Below are 20010 nucleotides of genomic sequence, written 5' to 3' on the forward strand. Positions count from 1 at the left end.
CACTTGTTGGTTGATTCCTGTCTGTGCCCTACTGGAGATCCAACCAATTGAGATACCTGGCCAGGGCCAAAAAAATTATTAAGATATCAAATTAGATGTTAAAATTGACTTGAGTTTGCAAGGAATGCTATAGAGTGTCTGTCTTTAGAAGTCTCATTGAGAATAGAGATGTATATCTGTATGTAACAGATCTTAAATACTTTTTGAATGAATAAAAACCCAGTCAGAGGTATTTAAATAATCACCTGCATGAATGAAAAATTCATGTAATTGTTTGACATTCTAAAATGTGCGATAATTTTACCTCTCCCTTCTTCCTTCCCAGCTTAGTCAACTAGTTTCTATTTTGAATTTGGTAGCTGGTGGGTTTTCTTGCTTATATCGAAATGTACATATAACATCCCAGAACCAAAGCAAAATTTGATTCTAAGAAAGAACTAATATAATCAATAAACTTTTCACCAGAAAAATCTAACAATAATTAAATAATTAAAATTTTAAAAATAAAAAAGTATAGCTGATACGCCAAGAAAGGAAGGAAGTGGGAACATATTAAAACCTCAGTTAAAACCACAAAAGGAAGGAAAAGAGTGGAAGACAAAAATAGGAACAAATAACAGTGACAAAAAATAGAAAACAGTAATAAATATAGTAAATATTAATCCACTATATCAATAATCCCTTTGAATATCAATGGTCTAAATACACCATTACAAGACTGATTGTCAGAGTGGATCAAAAAACAAGACCCAATTGTATATTGTCCACAAGAAACTCGCTTTTAAAAAAATATTTAAAGTCAATAAAAAGAGAATTCTTTATTTAAAAGATCTAATATTTCAAGAACAATATACTGAACTACAGTCTGACTGTGACTTCCACACAATATATACCATTAAATATAGTATATATATGGACTTTATACAATATACTTAATGGTTTGACATGGGTTCCACAGTACCTTCATTTGGGTAGACGAAACATTCACTTTCAGAAAATTTTTAATTATGAGGAGTGTTTTTTCCTTTATAGCTCAGTTGACATTGTTCAAAAATATGGTCTCTCTAGAGATTTAAGACTGAGGTTGCTATCCCATCCGAGAAAAACTCAGTACTGCAGTAAAAAAATGTTACCTTAATAAGGAATGCTGTTTTGCTTTCTAAAAGTAACAGATACTGAATTCATAAGTATATAAACATTTAAAACCTGTTTTATTTAAATAGATTTATGAGTGCTTGCTTTAGCAGCACATATACTAAAATTGGAATGATACAGAGAAGATTAGCATGGCCCCTATGCAAGGATGACATGCAAAGTCATGAAGTGTTCCATATTTTTCACTGATACATCTCCTAGGGCAAGAGAAACAAAAGAAAAAAATAAACAAATGGGACTACATCAAACTAAAAAGCTTCTGCACAGCAAAAGAAATCAGCCTCAAAATATAAACAAACCCCATGGTATGGGAGAACATACTTGCCAAGGATGTATCTGATAAGGGGATAATTTCCAAAGTGTACAAAGAACTCATACAACTCAACAAGAGGAAGACAAACAACCCAATTAAAAAATGGGCAAAGCATCTGAATACTGTACTTCTCCAAAGAGGACATACAGATGGCCAAGAGACATATGAGAAAATGCTCAATGTCGCTAATCATCAGAGAGATGCAATTAAAACCAAATGAGGTATCAATTCACACCTGTCAGAATGGCACCATCAACAAATCAACAAATGACACATACTGGCAAAGATGTGGAGAAAGGGGAACCCTGGTGCACTGCTGGTGGGAATGCAGACTGGTGCAGCCACTATGGAAAACAGTATGAAGTTCCTCAAAAAATTAGAAATGGAGCTGCCTTTTGACACAGTGATCCCACTTCTAGGAATATATACTAAGAATCCTGGAACACTAATCATAAAGAGTATATGCACCCCTATGTTCATAGAAGCGCGATTTACAATAGCTAAGATTTGGAAACAGCCCAAGTGCCCATCACTAGATGAGTGGATAAAAAAGCTGTGGGGCATTTACACCATGGAATACTACGCAGCTGTAAAGACGAAGGATCTCGTTCCATTTGGGACAGTATGGATGGACCTGGAGAGCATTATGCTAAGTGAAATAAGCCAGGCAGAGAAAGACAAACATCACATGATCTCAGTTATATGTGAAATCTAAAGAACTTAATAAACTGATGAACAGAATGGATTCAGTGACATGGAAGCATGGATCAGACTGACAAATCTCAGAAGGAAGGTGGGGGGGCTGGTGAGTTGGGGGGGGAGATTAACCAAAGAATTTATATACATATATGCATAATCCAAGTACACAGACAAAGCTGTGGTGAGGGACTGGAGAGAGGTGTGGGTGCAGGGTGGAAGGGGTCAATGGGGAGAAAAGGGGACATCTGTAATATTTTGAACAATAAAATAAGTAAATAATTGATTTATGATATAAAATACATATTCTGTGAATGTTTAGTAAAACCATCCCATATCTCTGATAACTAAGATTATAACATCAGATATTCTATACGTAAATTTCTGTCAGATATGTTGGAAATATTGGTTAATTTGAATTTGCCATATATTGACATATTTTATTGGTCTCTGTTTTATGAGTGTCAGTAATAATTCTTAAAGTCTTTCACTAAGTCTACTATAAAACACCATAGGAAATGAAGAAAATGGTTTGATTAATCAAATATGGAGTAAGAATTAATGCCCATTCTTTAATATTTTTGCTGCAATTTTTTTCAGATGCACAGCTTGCTCCGATAAGCCACACCGTACTTAGAAGAGCTCATTAAACAGTTAATGTCCCTCTATGTGCAAAGTACAGCCTCTCCCATTCTAAAGGAGGGGCTCAAGGAAGGCCACCTGGTTGTTATTATTTACAGGCTTCAAGTCATCATCTGTAGTAATTTACTATAATAATCTGTTAACTAAAATAATCTTTAAGTCACTTCTTGTTTGTTTAGGGGTGACTTGGACATAATTCCCCCAAAGAGGATGAATAACATAAGTAGTTACACTGTGGCTCTGAAACCAATGTTTTAGGATGTTCAGAACAGAAACTAATCTATCCTCTGATTCTAAAGGGATTTACCCCTAGAGCCAGCAGTTTGAGCTCAATATTGCTTATTTTGCTTGCTGTTGAAGATGCAATTATAATTAACAGGTTTAGATTTTAGAAAAGGGAAGAAAATAAACTACTTTTTAATCTCATATTAACATCACCTGTAAAACTAGTTTCTCCAGGCTCTATTTGGCATATGGCTTTGCAGTAACTATCCCTTCGGGCATCTTCTTGGGTGTAATGCGAACTGTGGCACACTCTCATATATGTTAGAATTTCTGTAAAATATCATCAAGTAGAAAATTTTTCACCTCACTTTCTAACAACTATCTAGGGTCACTTAGTTTCAGCTTGACTCCTCAGAATAGCAAATGTGGATCACTTCTCAAGCAGTGTATGGCTGGTTAGACTAGCTGAACCCCTGAAACTGAGGCCGTTTCCACACTTAATTTTTAAAAATCAAATTATCCAAGAGGTCATCTTTATTTTAATAGTTGGTAAGATTTTATAAGTGGTATGTGATGCATGGAACTTTAAAAAATCAAAATTGTTTTCTTTTCTTTTTTAACGCTTTGGGCTTCAGGTGACAGACCTGGTGCTGTCAGAAGCAAAGATGTAGTTAATGGATTCATAAGACAGATCCCATACCTGAAACTGAGTCAAATTAAATTTTCAACTGCCAGCTGGTATTCTTGGGAAAGGTGTATTGCAAAAAACACCCTTATCATCGGTACAGATCACAGAAGGATGAGCAATGCTGTGGGAATCTGAAACGATACTGGTGATAAGATGGAACTCTCTGAATTTTGATATTTGAGGTCAAACAGAGTTCCAGCAGTATCTGGTATTCCTTCACAAAGGCCAGCAGATCCAGAGATTCCCCCCTCAGAGGAGCTAAGAAATGTCCCATGCTTGATCCTGTCAGAAAACAAAGCCAGGAGTACTTGTGTTTCTTTTGCGGGGTTTGGAATCTCTGGAAGATGCAATGCCAACTTCAGAATTGCTTTTTTTAAATCTTTTTTTGCTTCTAAAAGAAGTTTCAAAAAATTTTTTGCTTGTCCTCCTGTAGGGTCTCCACCGAGGTCAATGCCAAGAACTGTGTCTTCAGTAGAAAGGAAGAATTCTTCAGAAGTTTAACAGTCTCCTTGGCCACTAAAGGGCAACCTCTTCTGTCAATTGATATCAAATACCTAACTTTAATGTCTAAGTTTTCTTGCTTAGACTGTTTTATGCTCTCAAGTACAGATTCCACATAAGTCTTTTTAGTCACTCTTATAGCATTTTCTGGTCTGAGTGTGCTCCTTAGTTGCAGGCACTTGACACCATCATCTGCAGATTCTTTAATGACATATTTCGTGACTATTAGAGTATCTGCAGGGCCAGTAGTAAGCTGATAAATAATTGGAAATATCTGGAAACATTCTTCTAAAGTTCTTTTCTAGCATATTCTTATATTTGTTAGAATTTCTGTAAGATATCATCAAGTTGAAAACTTTCACCTCACTTTCCAACACCATCTAGGGTCACTTAGTTTCAACTTGACTCCTCAAAATAGCAAATGCGAATCACTTCTCAAGCAGTGTATGGCTGGTTAGACTAGCTGAACCCCTGTACTGAGGCCATGTTTCCACAGCTCAGTTTTTAAAAATCAAATTATCCAAGAGGTCTTCTTTATTTTAATCGTTGGTGAGATTTTATAAGTGGTATGTGATTCATGGAACTTTAAAAAATAAAAATTCTTTTATTTATTTATTTTTTATTGATGTAAGACATTTACTGAGCAGCCACCATGAGTAAGGTATTGGTAATGGAGCATATGCTACTTGGCTGCTGTTCTTCAAAAGGAGCAGTGGATGGTTTACTAACAGGAACATGGCAGGGATATGACTATCAATGATAGTCATCCAATCATGAATTTTAAGACCTGGTTTTTTAGCTATTAATTTCTTCATGGTATTAGAACTAATGGATACATTCAAGTGGGCATGAAATTCCACTTAGGGACCCCATGGGCCCACAGAGGCAGGAACTTGGGGCGGGGTCAGTGCAGAGCCCCAGTGACAGCACTCTCAGCAAGAGTTCCCTGGCCTCCCGTGGGTACGTGCATGATGCCATGTTTTTAGTTCCAGAGAAAAAATTTATTTCTTAGACTTGACCCATGTAAATCCACAGACTATATGTATGCATAATTATTTGCACAACAAATTTTCACTGTCCTTAAAATTATTTGCAATTAGAAGAAAACCTTGGACCTAAATCAGCATCTGTTTTGGCAGAAATGGAAAGCTATGTGCATTTATTTTATTTTCAAGTTAGCATCCTTAACAGCATGTCAGCGTCTGCAGTTCTTAGTGATCATATTTTTTGTGACTTTAAACTATCTTTTGTTATCAAAAATACACATTTACTGTATTTCCACCTAAATAGCATTGTATTTGATGAAAAATAATAGTACTTACCTTTATTTGGACTCACTTCCTATTTACCTTGCACTAATGTAAATGACTTCTTCCTTACCCTAATAACTTACTTTAAGGATGCACATAGAATAGCATATTGGCAAATTTTGCTCTTTCACTATGCAAACATACAATAATTTTTGAGAAAATTTTTGTGTACTTATCCTATAATGGAACTTACAACTTAAGTATTTTTTCAGATCTCCTGCTGGTTTGTCCATTTGAATAGCCAGCCTAAGAGAAAATGAAAAACACTAGAATCTTACGCAAACTTTTCATTCTGTTTCTATACTTGCATTTGAAACAGATCTGCTAGAGCCCACCTACTTAACAAATGGATGACACACAGAGTCATCAGATTTTAAAAAATCAAATTCTAACATATTAAAAAAATAAAAAATACATTTGACAGAAATAAACTAGACTTTGCTTACAAAAATTTATTACATATAAACTACATAGTTTTACTGGACCAAGAACTATCCTCTCCATTTACAAAAACCAAAGGGAAACCTTATGGATAAATAATAGTCCTCCACCCCAACCTCCTGTAAGTGCACCATGTATAATCCCTAGTTTTTATAGCTCACCTCAGGATTCTGGGTCTCTACTTACACTACACTCTATTAACCACTATTATCAGACTAAAGCAAAGCAAATTAAGTCTGCATTTTCAGCAATAGGTTGAAGGAATTGTCAATGTCGAGATCAGCATTATTGATCATGAAGACATGGAAAGATCTTGTCAGGATGACAGATGACGTATTCTCCCTAGTTTTGACTATTTCTGCTGCATCTTCTTGTTCCATGTCTCTCTGATAGCCAACTAAATCATCAGTGAATTATAAAAGGATATAACTCAAGAACAGCCAGATAGAATTGTTGCATAGAGCTAGTTATGGGAAAAGGGTGGTAAGGAGCTTCCATGCCTTCTCTAGGCGCACCACACTCCCCAAATCCCCCATTTCTTCACCAACCCAGAAACTCAAGAAACTCAGTTTAAATTTAAAGATAGATATAGATTACAAGTGAATGGATGGAAAGGCTTCCAGATTGGAGAGGAAGAAGTAAAACTGTCACTATTTGCAGATGACATGATATTATACATAGAAAACACCTAAAGACTTTACTCCAAAACTGTTAGAATTAATAAATGAATTCAGTAAAGTTTTAGGATACAAAGTCAATAAACAGAAATCTGTTGCATTCCTATACACTAATAATAAACTATCCAAAAGAGATATTAAGAAAACAATCCCATGTACAATTTCACCAAAAAGTATAAAATACCTAGGAATAAATTAACAAAGGAGGTGAAAAACCTGTACACTGAAAACTCTAAGACATTGATGAAAGAAATTGAAAAAGACACAAATAAATGAAAGTATATACCATGCTCATGGATTGAAATAATATTTTTAACCACCAAAGCAATCTACGCATTCAATTCAATTCCTATCAAAATTCCAATGGCATTTCTTTCTTAGAAATAGAACAAATAATCCTAAAATTTGTATGGAACTACAAGAATCCAAATAGCCAAAACAATCTTGAGAAATAAAAACAAAGCTGGAGGCATCACACTCCATAATTTCAAACTATGTTACAAAGCTATAGTATTCAAACTGATATGGTAATGGCACACAACAGACACATATCAATAGGACAGAATAGAGAACCCAGAAATAAATCCCTGCTTATATGGTCAATTAATTTACAACAAAATAGCCAAGAATATACAATAGGGAAAGGATAGTTTCATCAATAAATGGTGTTAGAAAAATTGTACGGCCACATGCAAAAGAATGAAACTAAACCACTATCTTGCACCCTACACAAAATTAGCTCAAAATGGATTAATGACTTGAATGCAAGACTTAGACCTCCTAGAAGAAATATAGATAGTAAACTTTTAGACATTGGTCTTGGCAGGAATTTTTTTAGATTTGACACCAAAAGTAGGGGCAACAAAAGCAAAATAAGGCAAGTGGGACTACATTAAACTAAAAAGCTTCTGCACAGCAAAGGAAAACCATCAACAAAATGAAAAGGCAACCTAAATGGGAGAAAATATTTGCAAGTCATATATCTAATAAGTGGCTAATATCCAAAATATATAAATAATACATACAACTCAATAGCAAAACAATCCAATGTAAAAATGGGCAGAGCACTGAATAGACATTTTTCCAAAGAAGACATACAAATTACCAACAGATACATGAAAAGATGCTCAACATCACTAGCCATCAGAGAGAGGTAAATCAAAACCACAATGAGATATCACCTCACACCTGTAAGAAAGGTTATTACCAAAATGACGAGAAATAGCAAGCGGTGGTGAGAATATGGAGAAAAAGGAACCCTTGTGCACTCTTGGTGGAAATGCAAATTGGTGTGCCACTATGAAAAACAGTATAAGGGTTACTCAAAAAATTAAAATAGAGCTGCCATATGATCTAGCAATTCCACTTCTGGGTATTTATCTGAAGAAAACAAAAGCAGTAATTCAAAAAAGAGATATGCACCCCCATGTTCATTGCAGCATTATTTACAATAGGCAAGATATGAAAACAACCTAAGTTTCCACCAACAGATGAATAAAGAAAGTATGTTAAAAAGAAATGGAATCTTGACATTTGTGACAACATGGATGAATCTTGAGCTCATTATGCTAAGTGAAACGAGTCAGACAGAAAATTAATACCGTACGATCTCTCTTATATGTGAATCTTAAAAAAACACACACAAAAAAACCTCATAGCCCTGGCTGCATGGCTCAATTGGTTGGATCATTGTCCCATACACCAAAAGGTTGTGGGTTTGATTCCCGGTCAGGGCACATACCTAGGTTGCTGGTTTGATCTCCAGTTGGGGTGCATATGGGAGGCAACTGATAGATATTTCTCTCTCACATCATTGTCTCTTTCTCTCCCCGCCCCCTTCCTCTCTTTAAAAATCAATAAGCCCTGCCAGGCGTGGCTCAGTGGTTGAGCGTCGACCTAGGATCCAGGCGATCGGGTTGGATTCCCAGTCAGGGCACATGCCTGGGTTGTGAGCTCGATCCCCAGTCGGGGGCGTGCAGGAGGCAGCCGATCAATGACTCTCTCATCATTGATGTTTCTATCTCTCTCTCCCTCTCCCTTCCTCTCTCTGAAATCAATATATATATATTTTAAAAATCAATAAAAACATATCCTCGGGTGAGGATTAAAAAACAAAAAAACTCAAAGATACAGAGAATAGATTAGTGGTTGCCAGAGAGGAGAGGGGAGCAAAATGGGTGAAGGAAGTAAAAAGGTACAAACTTCCAGTTACAAAATGTATGTCATAAAGATGTGATGTACAGCATGACAACTATAGTTAATAATACTGTGTTGCATATTTGAAAATGGTTAAGAGAGTAGATCTTAAAAGTTATCATCATGAGGAAACAGATTCTGTTAACTGTTTATGATGGTGGATGTTAACTAACTTATTATGGTGATCATTCTGTAATATACACAAATTTGGAATCATGTTGTACACCTGAAACTAATGTAATGTGTGTCAACTGCACCTCAATAAAATAAAAAAATAAAATAAAAAGTGAATGGATGAAGAAAATATACCAGCTAACACTAATCAAAAGAAAACAAGTATAATTATATTTATTTTAGACAGAGCAGACTTCAAAGCAAGAAAATTTATTAGGGATAAAGTACGGCATTGGGGGTCAGTTCTCCAAGAAGAACCCTTAACATGTATGCACATAATAAAGGACTGTCAAACTATGTGAAGTGAAGACTAATAGAACTGCAAGGAGAAATAGATGAATCCACTATCTTAAGTGGAGACTTCAACACTTCTCTATCAGAAATGGACAGATCCAGCAGGCAGAAAATCAATAGAAACATAATTGAGCTCAACAACACCATCAATCAACTGGATATAACTGACATCTATAGACTGCTTCATCCAACCACAGCAGCATACACATTCTCCAAACTCGCATGGAGCATTGACCAAGATAGAACACATTCTGGGCTGTAAACACACCTTAACAAATTTTTAAAAATAGAAATCATTTGATGTCTGCTCTCAGATCACAGTGGAATTAAACTAGAAATCAATAACAGAAAGATAGCTGAAAAATTACAAATTATGTGAAGTTTAAAAAATACTCTTCTAGCCTTTCTGTGCTACCCAGAGAGGTGTCCATATGGCATTGTTCTGGGTTCCCATCATAGCATAAAGGGAAACTTCTCCAATGTCTGGAGCCCTTGATGTCTCACAGATGACAGAAGAAGATAGCCTCAAATTCTTTGCAGAGGCATCCCACTTAGGTGGCACCAACCTTGACTTCCAAATGGAACATACATCTTCAGAATGAAACGTGATAGTGTCTTCACCATAAATCTGAAGAGAAACTGAGAGAAGCTTCTGTCAGTTCATGCCATTGACATTCTGGCTGATGTCAGTGTCATATCCTTCAAGAAAAAGGCCAGAAGGCTGTGCTGAAGTTTTCTGCTGCCTTTGCAGCCCCTTCTATTGCTGCCACTTTACTACTGGAATCTTTGCTAACCAGGTCCAGGCAGCCTTCTGGAAACCACAACTTCTGGTGGTTACTGATCCCACGGCTGAACACCAGCCTTTCAGCGAGGCATCTTATGTTAACCCACCTACCAATGCCCTGTGTCACACAGATGCTCCTCTACACTATGTGGACATTGCCATCAAGTGCAACAACAAGGGAGCTCACTCAGTGACTCTGATGTGGCAGGCGATGGCCCGGGAAGTTCTGTGCATGCATAGTACCATCTCTCTGCAGGTGGCACGCTGGATCTCTTATTTCCAGAGATCCTGTAGAGACTGAAAAGGAAAAGCAGGCTGCTGCTAAAAAGGCTGTGGCCAAAGAAAAATTTCAGGGTGAATGAACTGCTTCAGCTCCTGAATTTACTGCTACTCAACCCAAGGTTGCAGACCTGATTTGAAGGCATGCAGGTGCCCTCTAAGCCTGTTCAGCAGTTTCCTGCTGAAGACTGGAGCTCTCAGCCTGCCACTGAAGACTGGTCTGTAGCTCCTACTGCTCAGGCCACTGAATGCGTAGGAACAACCCCTGAATGGTGTTAAGGTATTCTTCCACAGACTCTTAAACAGAAAATGGAAATAAGGTTGATGGAAAATGAAAAGTGTCAGAAAGAAAGAGAAGGGGGGGGGGGAGAGAAGAAAGAAAGAAAAAGGAGGGAGGGAGGGAGGGAGGGAGGGAGGGAGGGAGGGAGGGAGGGAGGGAGGGAACCACACTTCTAAATAACACATGGGTCAAAGAAGAAATCTCAAGAGAAATTTAAAAATATTTTGAACTAAGTGAAAATGAAAACACAACTTACCAAAATGTGAGGGATGCAGTAAAGAGCAAGTTTTAGAGGAAAATGTATACTATTGAAGGCATATATTAGAAAAAGAGAAAGATCTGAAACCAGCAATCTGAGGTTCCTCCTTAGGAAACTAGAAAAAAGTGCAAACTGAATCCAAAGTAAGCAGAAGAAAAGAAATAATAAGAATTAGAGCAAAAAAATCAATAAAATCGTAAACAGATAATTAGAGTTGGAGTCCAAATCCAGGTGTAAATGACTTCAAAACTGCCCTACTTTTTGTCTCCATTAAGAATGTGAAGCTCAGGACTAGTGGTTGTCATCAATTTTGAAAGCTAGATGCTTTACTAAGACAGCAGAACCTACCTTCTGAGACTCATCAGTGCATTACTGGCCCAATTCATACATGCCTGTGCACATCTGGAAAACCATGAGGCAGTTCTTGCCAAAAAATGTAAGCATGAGTCAATGAAGAGCCTCCTGGGAGAAAATCGATCCTAATGGAGAAAGGAACAGAGATGATGAGCTTTGTCCTATTCAACACAGTACTGGAAGTTCTAGCCAGGGCAATAATGCAAAAAGAAAAAATAAATAAAAGGTGTCCAGATTAGAAAGAAAGACATAAAATTGACTCTGTTTACAGATGATATATATGATCTTATATATAGAAAACCCTAAAGACACTACCAAAACACTGTTAGAACTAATCAACAAATTAAGTAAAAGTGCAGGATAGTTTTGTTTCTGAATAAGAAATAAAACAATTCAATTTACACTACAATAAAAAAAGAATAAAACACAAATAACTTTAACCAAGGAGGTGAAAGATCTGTACACTGAAAATAGGGAGATATCAATGAAAGAAATTGAAGATGAAAATAAGTGTAAAGATAACCCATGTTCATGGATGAGAAGAAATAATATTGTTAAAATGTCCATAATGCCCAAAGTCACTTATAGATTCAATGAAATTCCTATCAAAATTCCAATGTCATTTTTCAAAGACTATTTTTAAAAATCCTAAAATTTGTATGGAACCACAAAAGAACCAGAATAGCCAAAACAATACTGAGAAAGAAAAGCAAAGCTGGAGGCACCATACTTCTTGATTTCAAACTATACCACAAAGCTGTAGTAATCAAAATGTTACAGGGCAAGAGAGGTGTTTGTCTCCCCCCATTGCTCATGGAAGTGGGATTTTTGGGGTACCACTGGAATAAGAATTCCAGAGACCCCCCCTGGGAGGATGAGATATGGTAGAAAGCTTTATTTCTGTGGAATTATACCCCTGGATTTCCAAAGTCCCTTACTTAGTCCAGTCATAGAATAAGTGTACTGGGATTTCAGCAGAACTAAAGTCAGAGCCAGTGTCCAGAGTTTCTTTTCCATGTTGGAGCCAGGTTGAGTCCAGATCAGGCTAGCTCAGTTTGTGTTTTCCACTGAAGTCCATTAGTCCATTGTGTGTGGGGTCCAAATGGCTGCAGGCCATAGGGACAAATGCAAGGAAGCCAAGCACAAGCTATGAGCCAAGAGAGCAACAAGAAGAGAGAAGAGTCCCAAGAGATGGAACTCCTTTGTTTAAGGGATTATGTATTCCCAAATATTCACATGCTTGCAGTGGCCATGCCCATACTGTCCAACCACCTGTGTCTCTAGGTGTGATTGATAGGCAAGTACCTTCTCTATGTCACCCCAATTTTCCTGAGCATGGGTCTGTTTTCCCTGTGTTGTCTCCCCCCCACCCCCCCTTGTGATCTACAGGGAATGGACCAGTGTTCCCTGGGGAGTGTGAAATTCAGCTTCCCCAAATGACATGCCTATAATGTCTGGCCTTCCCTTTTTGCTCCTTTCTTATTACTAATAACTAGCTAATTACAACACTCAATTCCAGCCTTAGAGAGAACAAACCTCTTTGTAATCTTACAAAGGATAAATGGACAAAAGTCTCCATCTTCTTGTAACTGCTTCATGCTGTAAAAGGATATAGTCCTGCCTATCCCAAGGCTTAGAGGTTCTCTCCTATCCGACCAGAAGGAGAAGCAAAAGGGTAGGGGAGTCTTTATGCAGGGAAGAGGGATTCTCTAAAGTCCAGGTCAGTCTGGTGTCCCTGGGAAGTGACATGGATGTTGAGAGGATGACGTGTTGGAAAAGCTGGCATTCTTGCTGTATTCTAGAAATGACAAACTTGACAAGAAGGTTAAAAGACATAATTCAAAAGTGAGGAGACTTATAACAACTAAAGGTTTGGTGAGAGGTAAAAACCCATGTGATAAAGGGAAAGACTAACTTACTGTTGTATTTAGCTAGTTATTAATAATAATAGGAAATGGAAAGCTGGGGTATTTACCTCTCTGCCAAAGTCTCATCAGTTGAGGGTTGGCAGTGGTGCATTAAACCCGTGTCCTGGGCCTGAGGAGGCTCCCTGGTGCCTGAGAAAGCCCTTAGGCACTGACCATTTAAGGCCTTCAGGTGCCGAGTGTCAGCATGCTTCATTACTCTCCACCCAAGTGGCAGGTGGCCTCAGAGTGGGCAGGTTGTTTTGCAGTGAGGTAGGAAAACTTTCTTTAGGGAGGTTAAGCAATATATTGTGTGATATAATTTCTGGGCTCTAAGCATTGAGGGCATCTTTGAAAAAAGGCAAGAGAAAGAATCATGAGAAAGTTCCTGAGTTCCAAATCTGGGTCACTGGAGACTGGGGCACAGGGGGGAAGGGATACAGAATGCAGTGGGAGCAGGAGCCAGAGGTGACCGTGGGAACAACCCACAGGACATGGAAAGAGCAGGGTGCTCTCAGATGAGGCTTCAGAGGAAGGTCTCCTGGTCCTTTTCAGGTTATAAGTGGAATACTTTTTTCCATTTTCACTTGATGTTTATTACAGTTCCTTTTCCTTCTCCCAGGACTCAGCCAGGCAGCAGGCACAGAGGGCAATCTGAGTGACAGACACCCACCATGCTGTCCTCAGAATCCTCTGTCCCCCACCACATACCCTCTCACTGTCTTTGAACCAAATCAAAGAGAATAAATTTCAACTTTTTCTTCCCTTAAGATGATTTCTTTTCCATGAGGCTCCTCATGCAAAAAGACCAATCCCTTGTCACACATCAGCCTTCCAAATCCTGCTACAGAAAGTCTGAATCCTGCAAGAAACCAATTGAGACTGTCGAGGAGGGATCCCTGCTACATTAGCCAACCTGCCTGAAGGGTAAATGGGTTCAGCCCTCACTGAAGCTAACTAAAGCAGCCTCGCTGAAATAAGCTGCTGTATCAGCAGTTTCATCAGCACTCTTAGAGACAGACCCTGCAGTGAGCCAGAAAGAGCTGTTTTTCTATCCACTGGAAAATATTTCTAAGACAAAGCCTGGTCCCCTGAAGCATTAGCTAGGATTTTATGCCTTGGGCAAATTAATCACATTCCTGCTCAGTGGGGCTCCACAGGCAAAAAAAACCCAGGAGAGTTGCTAAGTTACCACTGCAGTGCCTCAATGATGGCATCAAGATTAAGGCAGGTAACAAATTCTAGAAATTGCCTGAAGATGAGGAAAGAGTTCCTAATATTCCATCATGATTGGTTCTCAGAGTTTTCAGGCCTGGACTGGGTCAAATTTTCCAGCCATTTTATTTTAGTCAATCATGTTCTTTGAATGCTTACCAGGTCCTCTACAGACTTCCTAAAGCTTGCGGTGTCTCATCATGCAATTGCTTCTATCTCTGTGAAAAGATATGCAAAAATCTTCTCTGAAAACACAGCAGAACAGGGGAGCAAGTACTGAACAAACAAATGCAGCTATTCCTGGAGTTAGCAGACAAAAGTCAACAATTATTTGCAACCCTTCATGCCACAGAAGATACAGAGAACTAATGGGACACAGAGATGTAGAAGTCACACAGGATGGCCTAAGTTTCTCCCGTAGTCAGTGTGGGAAGGTGTTATCATCAATGTCTCACTGAGTGGAAGCTACTGAATCCATTACACATCTTTTATATTTTATTGTATTAAAAAGTATCCCTTGGCTGTCATCAAAAATCAACAAATAACAAGGACTGGCGAGGTGGAGAAAAGGGAACCGTTGTGCACTGTTGGTGGAATTGTAATTTGGTGTGGCCACTGTGGAAAACAATGTGGAAATTCCTCAAAAAATTAAAAATAGAGTTGCTATATGACCCAGCAATTCCACTTCTGAGTATCCAAAGAAAACAAGAACAGTCATACAAAAAGATATATGCACCCCTATGTTTATTGCAGCATTATTTACAATAGTCAAGATATGGACCTAGGTCTCCAGCCATAGATGCATGGATAAGGAAGGTATGAATATATATATAACCAAAAAGGGGTCACGTACTAAGCTGAGGGAGGCCTGCATGGTGGCCTCACAAACTCAGGGACCTAAAGTAACCACAGAGGATGGCCTGAAATGAAAACTTTCTAACTAGAGGGTAGTCATGGTGGGTAGTCATATCCTAGGCCGCTATCTTCCCTGACAAAGGTCAATCTTTACCTTAACTGAGCCGATATTGTCTTTTTGCATCTACAATAACATACAGGGTAATTTTTTTTTTCTGGACCCCTCACTGCATCAGAATAGAGACCACAGAACCCCTCACTGTTATTGCAATCCTATTCATTGTTAGCTGTTAGGTATCCTACACACGCCTATGTAAAAGAAGTATGTTTCTATTTCTTTTACCTTTTATCCAATCTCAGAGATTTCTCCACTTTGCTTTCTCCCTCCTCCTAAACCTGTCACCAATGGATTTCACGTAAACCCCTTACACTTTCTCCTATGATTGTAATGTATAAATTAAGGTGCAAAACTACCATTCTCTGGAGCATTTTCTCAGTTTGCTGAGATTTTGCTTCCCAGCAATTGTGAGTTTGTCTCAAATAAAATTCACAAAAATTCTCTACAGGTTTAAACATCCCTTACGCTAGCAGCACACACGCGCGCGCACGCACACACACACACACACACACACACACAATGTAATATTGCTCAGCAGTAAAGAACAATGAAATCTTAACATTTGCAACAATATGGATGGATGTAGAAGACATTATGTTAAGTGAAATAAGTCAGATAGCAAAAGACAAGTACCATTCGATTCACTTATATGTGAATAAAAACAAAACAGAAACAGACCGATAGATACAGAGAACAAGCTGATGGTTGCCAAAGGGGAGGGGAGTGGGGTAATGGGGGGGATGATAAAAAAAAATAATAAATAAATAAATAAATAATAAATACTTTTTTAAAAAAGTATCCCTAAGTCAGATGGACTAAACTATACTGTAATAACAAACAACCTCAAAATGTCAGTGACTGCCTGGCCGAGCGTGGCTCAGCCATTGAGGCTCGACCTAGGACCCAGGAGATCAAGGTTCGATTCCCTGTCAGGGCACATGCCCGGGTTGTGGGCTCGATCCCCAGTCGGGGGTGTGCAGGAGGCAGCTGATCAGTGACTCTCTGGTCATTGATGTTTCTCTCTCTCTCTCCCTCTCCCTGAAATCGATAAAGATCTTTAAAAAAAAAAAAATGTCAGTGACTTAAAACAACAAGAGTTTACTTCTTGCTCTCACTGTGCACTCTATATACTATGGCAGGAAGCTTTGCTCCAAGTTTACTCACTCTAGGACACTGGGGAAGGAGCATACACTCCTGTCTCTCTGGCAGAGGAAAAGAGAGAGCATGGTGTTATGAACTGAATTGTGAAAGAAAGAAAATAAAAAAAGAGGAATCTCGTTTTTCTCTCTATGGAATTGCTTCACATTTAAAAAAAGAAAAAAGTCAGCAAACCAGCCTTTCGCAGACTCCTCTAGTTCATATTACTATTATTACCTCTATTAGTATTTCTCCAGCCCTTTAAAAGTAAAATCTCACTGTCTCCACTTGAAAACTCCTCCCTCTCTAATTAAACACCAAATCATTTGGTCTAGCTCTTCTTAAGGTTACCAATGACTTCCTTTTGCTTAAACCAAAGGATACTTTTCCCATTCTGCCCTACTAGTCATCTCTGAAGCATTTCCATCTAATTGCCATACCTTTCTTTAAATCCTTTTGTTTCGCATTAGGACTCTAGAGTATTTAAAAAACCCAGACATTATGTGATTGAATCCATAAATATTTCAGGTTGCATTGCTAGAAAATAATAAATTTTTTTAGCATGACCACCTTTCCATTGCCGTACTTGACACAATTATTCCTTGTCTCATCTACTACCCAATGCATATTACAATTTATCTGATTGTCACAAAGGAAGTCAGGATTCAAATAAGGCCCACATATTTATTTGCTTATCATGTTGCTTAAATCTCTTATTTTATAATACCTCTTTTTAACTCTTTCTTCCTACACCATAAATTTATTGGAGAATTGTTTATCTTCCAGAATGTTCCACATTTTGAATGTGGCTGATTGCTTTTTCATAATGTCATCTAAATTTTCCTCCATCTTCTGCATTTCCTGTAAAATGATAGTTTTAGAGATGTGATTAGGTTTGGTTCAATTTATTTTAAGCAAGAATTTTCCATATGTGATGCTGTGCCGATAGCTCTACTAACAGCAACTATCAACTGCAATTTAAAACTTCTTTGCAGTTCTTTTTCCTTAAATTATATCCCACAGGGATGTGCAGTCAAAATACTGTATTTCAAAATCTTTTGAAGTAATTTTTTTTCTTCGTATGGATACGTACCAACTTGATGTATGGTTAGGTTCTTTAGCTTCAGTTTGTTTTCAGCTTTTAAGGATTGTTCTTGAAGGAAACCAGAATATGCCACCCCAAAATATGACACGTTGACATACTGATTATTTTGAATTAAAGGCATTTAAGAAACAGCTGGTACACGAAGGACACTCTGACCCTCCTTTGTCCTGAAAGAGAAAGATAAATCTCCCATGTGCAAAGTACCCTCCCCATGGCAGGAACAGGCAAGACATTCTTATCACCAGAGACAAGAAATTTGGAGCCATGAAATCTGTGCAAACAAACCTTGTTAGACTAACTTTATCTTCCTAGTCACTTCATCATTTACTACCCCTAGCCCAAACCCATTGGCCTTGCCAATTTTTCACAAATTTCTTTTTACTTTGTCTAAGGGTATAATAGCTTCCTGCTCTGGTCACTTCTTTGAATCTTCACTCTCTTGTGAAGGTTCCCATGAATATGTAAACATTTAATAAACTTTCATGCTTTTCTCCAGTTATTCTGTCAGGGTAACATCAGTTTAAAGCTTAGGCCCAGCTGGAGACCCAAATATAGTAGAGGAGAATTTGCCTTCCCCTATATTCTCTTCACTTGATTATACTGTGTTCTTTTAATTATTTAAAACAAATACCGTTACTGACAGTCTTTGACTACTTTAATCAGGCTCTTTAACCTGATCCTAGGCCCATCTGTGCATATCCATAAAAGCATAGTATTAGCAAAAACCCTGCTAAGTCAGTTTAGCAAGAGTCCCCCATCCTCCATGGGAAGGGTCCAAACCTCCGCTTGTCTAATATACCCCTCAATTCGTCCTTTCCATGGTGAGTCACGCTGTGTAAACCATACACAGTGACTCGAGAGATAGATTTAGGAGTCACCAAACAGTCATTCTGGTGTTTCCAAAGTCCATCTAAGTGGATTCAACTTCCAGCTTTTCCTCAAAATCTAATTCTTTCTGAGTCCGAAGCTGTTATTTGGACCATGCAGTTCTCTTTTATGATTTCCTGAGGTGTTATCCCAAAGAAATTCTCTCCCTCAAGGTAGGGTAAATAATCCCACCAGGTGTCAAAGGTCCTGAAATGGGACCTAGGGGCACAGTCCCAAAGAAACTGCTTGGATTTCTTGAGTGGCTGGAGAAGAAACTGTTACTTTAGCAAATTTATCAGTTAGTTATCACTATGCGGAATTCTTCTAAACTGACTTAGCAGGATTCCTGCTAAAACTGGATTCTGTTCTGGACAGGGTTCAGGGAAATCTGAGTAAAGTTTGGTCAAGCAAAGATTTTTTGTCAACATACATACATTATACATACATATATATCCTCAAAAGGTAGTATACTATCACACCTGGACCCATATTTTTTTACTAAAATATATCTTGCTGAACACTCCACATCAATATATAGATATAATCTTTATTCCTTTTTCACCTGCAGAAAATTCCATTATATGGCAGTACCATAATATGTCTGATTTAGGTGTGTCTCTTATATATATCATCAAATTAAGTTACCTTTTTTTTTAATGTCATAAAATGATTTATAATTTTAGAATGTGGTCACCAAGCCTACACTATATATGTATGACATCTGTAAATGGCTGCATAGAAAAATGTTTTCTTCCACTTAAATTAGGTCATAGTTTGGATAAGCAAGGAAGAATGCTGGGAAAGCAGCAATCTTATCTTTTACATGTTTTGCACATCATTTGGACACTGTGGCTGTACAATAAGATGTCTCAGGATACTGCCAACAATTTTGAGGTTACCCTCTCTCCTAAACCCAATGAGAATAAATTTGAGATAAACATACATCGCCTGAGAGCTGTCTCTGACATTTTATTGCTCTTTTACAGCTTAATTAAAAATAGTGTGATGCTAAAACAGACTAAGCCAATAAAAACATTCTCCTCAGCATGTGAATTGTGACTTCACTCAGGACATTTGGCAATGACTGTCCATGTGACAGTTTCAGAGTCACCCATTTGTCACATTGACCACCGCAGGTTGGGATGAGGTTCCTTCTAGATATTTCCACCCCTTACAAACTTCACACAGAACCACTGAATTCATTCCTATTCCGTGTTGTGGTACATGGGTTGTATCATCTACAAATAAGAGTAGAGAGTCAGGAAATGATGAGTTGAGCTCTCAGACCAGGCATCTCATCTGCACTTTGAACAATGATGTAATCAGTTCAAAACTTAGAACTTGAAACTTAGATTTCTCTCATATTCCAGAAACACAACATCAGGAGACTGCAAATTGTTGCCTGGCATTCTCTCTTTGAGTTGAAGGCCACTCTTTTTGTGCTTCCAGTTTCATGAGGTTTATTGACTTTCCTTTGTGCCTTGCCTTCTCAAGCACTTTTGAGCTAAAATCCTCCTGAGTAATAAATTCATCAGACAGTG

General features: G+C 38.0%; 1 protein-coding gene and 2 pseudogenes across 3 annotated transcripts in view; 2 read left to right on the forward strand and 1 right to left on the reverse strand.

Moving 5' to 3' along the window:
- Nucleotides 1-20010, forward strand: part of CMKLR2 (chemerin chemokine-like receptor 2) — an 81584-nt gene that overhangs the window by 10297 nt on the left and 51277 nt on the right. The window lies entirely within an intron of this gene.
- LOC308559785 (N6-Methyl-AMP deaminase pseudogene) lies at nt 3663-5763 on the reverse strand (annotated as a pseudogene). Its single transcript has 3 exons — nt 5724-5763; nt 4946-5079; nt 3663-4521 (listed from the first exon to the last, which is right to left on the reverse strand). The product of its transcript is annotated as a N6-Methyl-AMP deaminase pseudogene (transcript).
- On the forward strand, nt 9792-10654 carry LOC308559786 (small ribosomal subunit protein uS2B pseudogene; annotated as a pseudogene). Its single transcript has one exon. The product of its transcript is annotated as a small ribosomal subunit protein uS2B pseudogene (transcript).

This window comes from Miniopterus schreibersii (assembly GCF_964146895.1).
Source record: "Miniopterus schreibersii genome assembly, chromosome: 7".
NCBI lineage: Eukaryota > Metazoa > Chordata > Mammalia > Chiroptera > Miniopteridae > Miniopterus > Miniopterus schreibersii.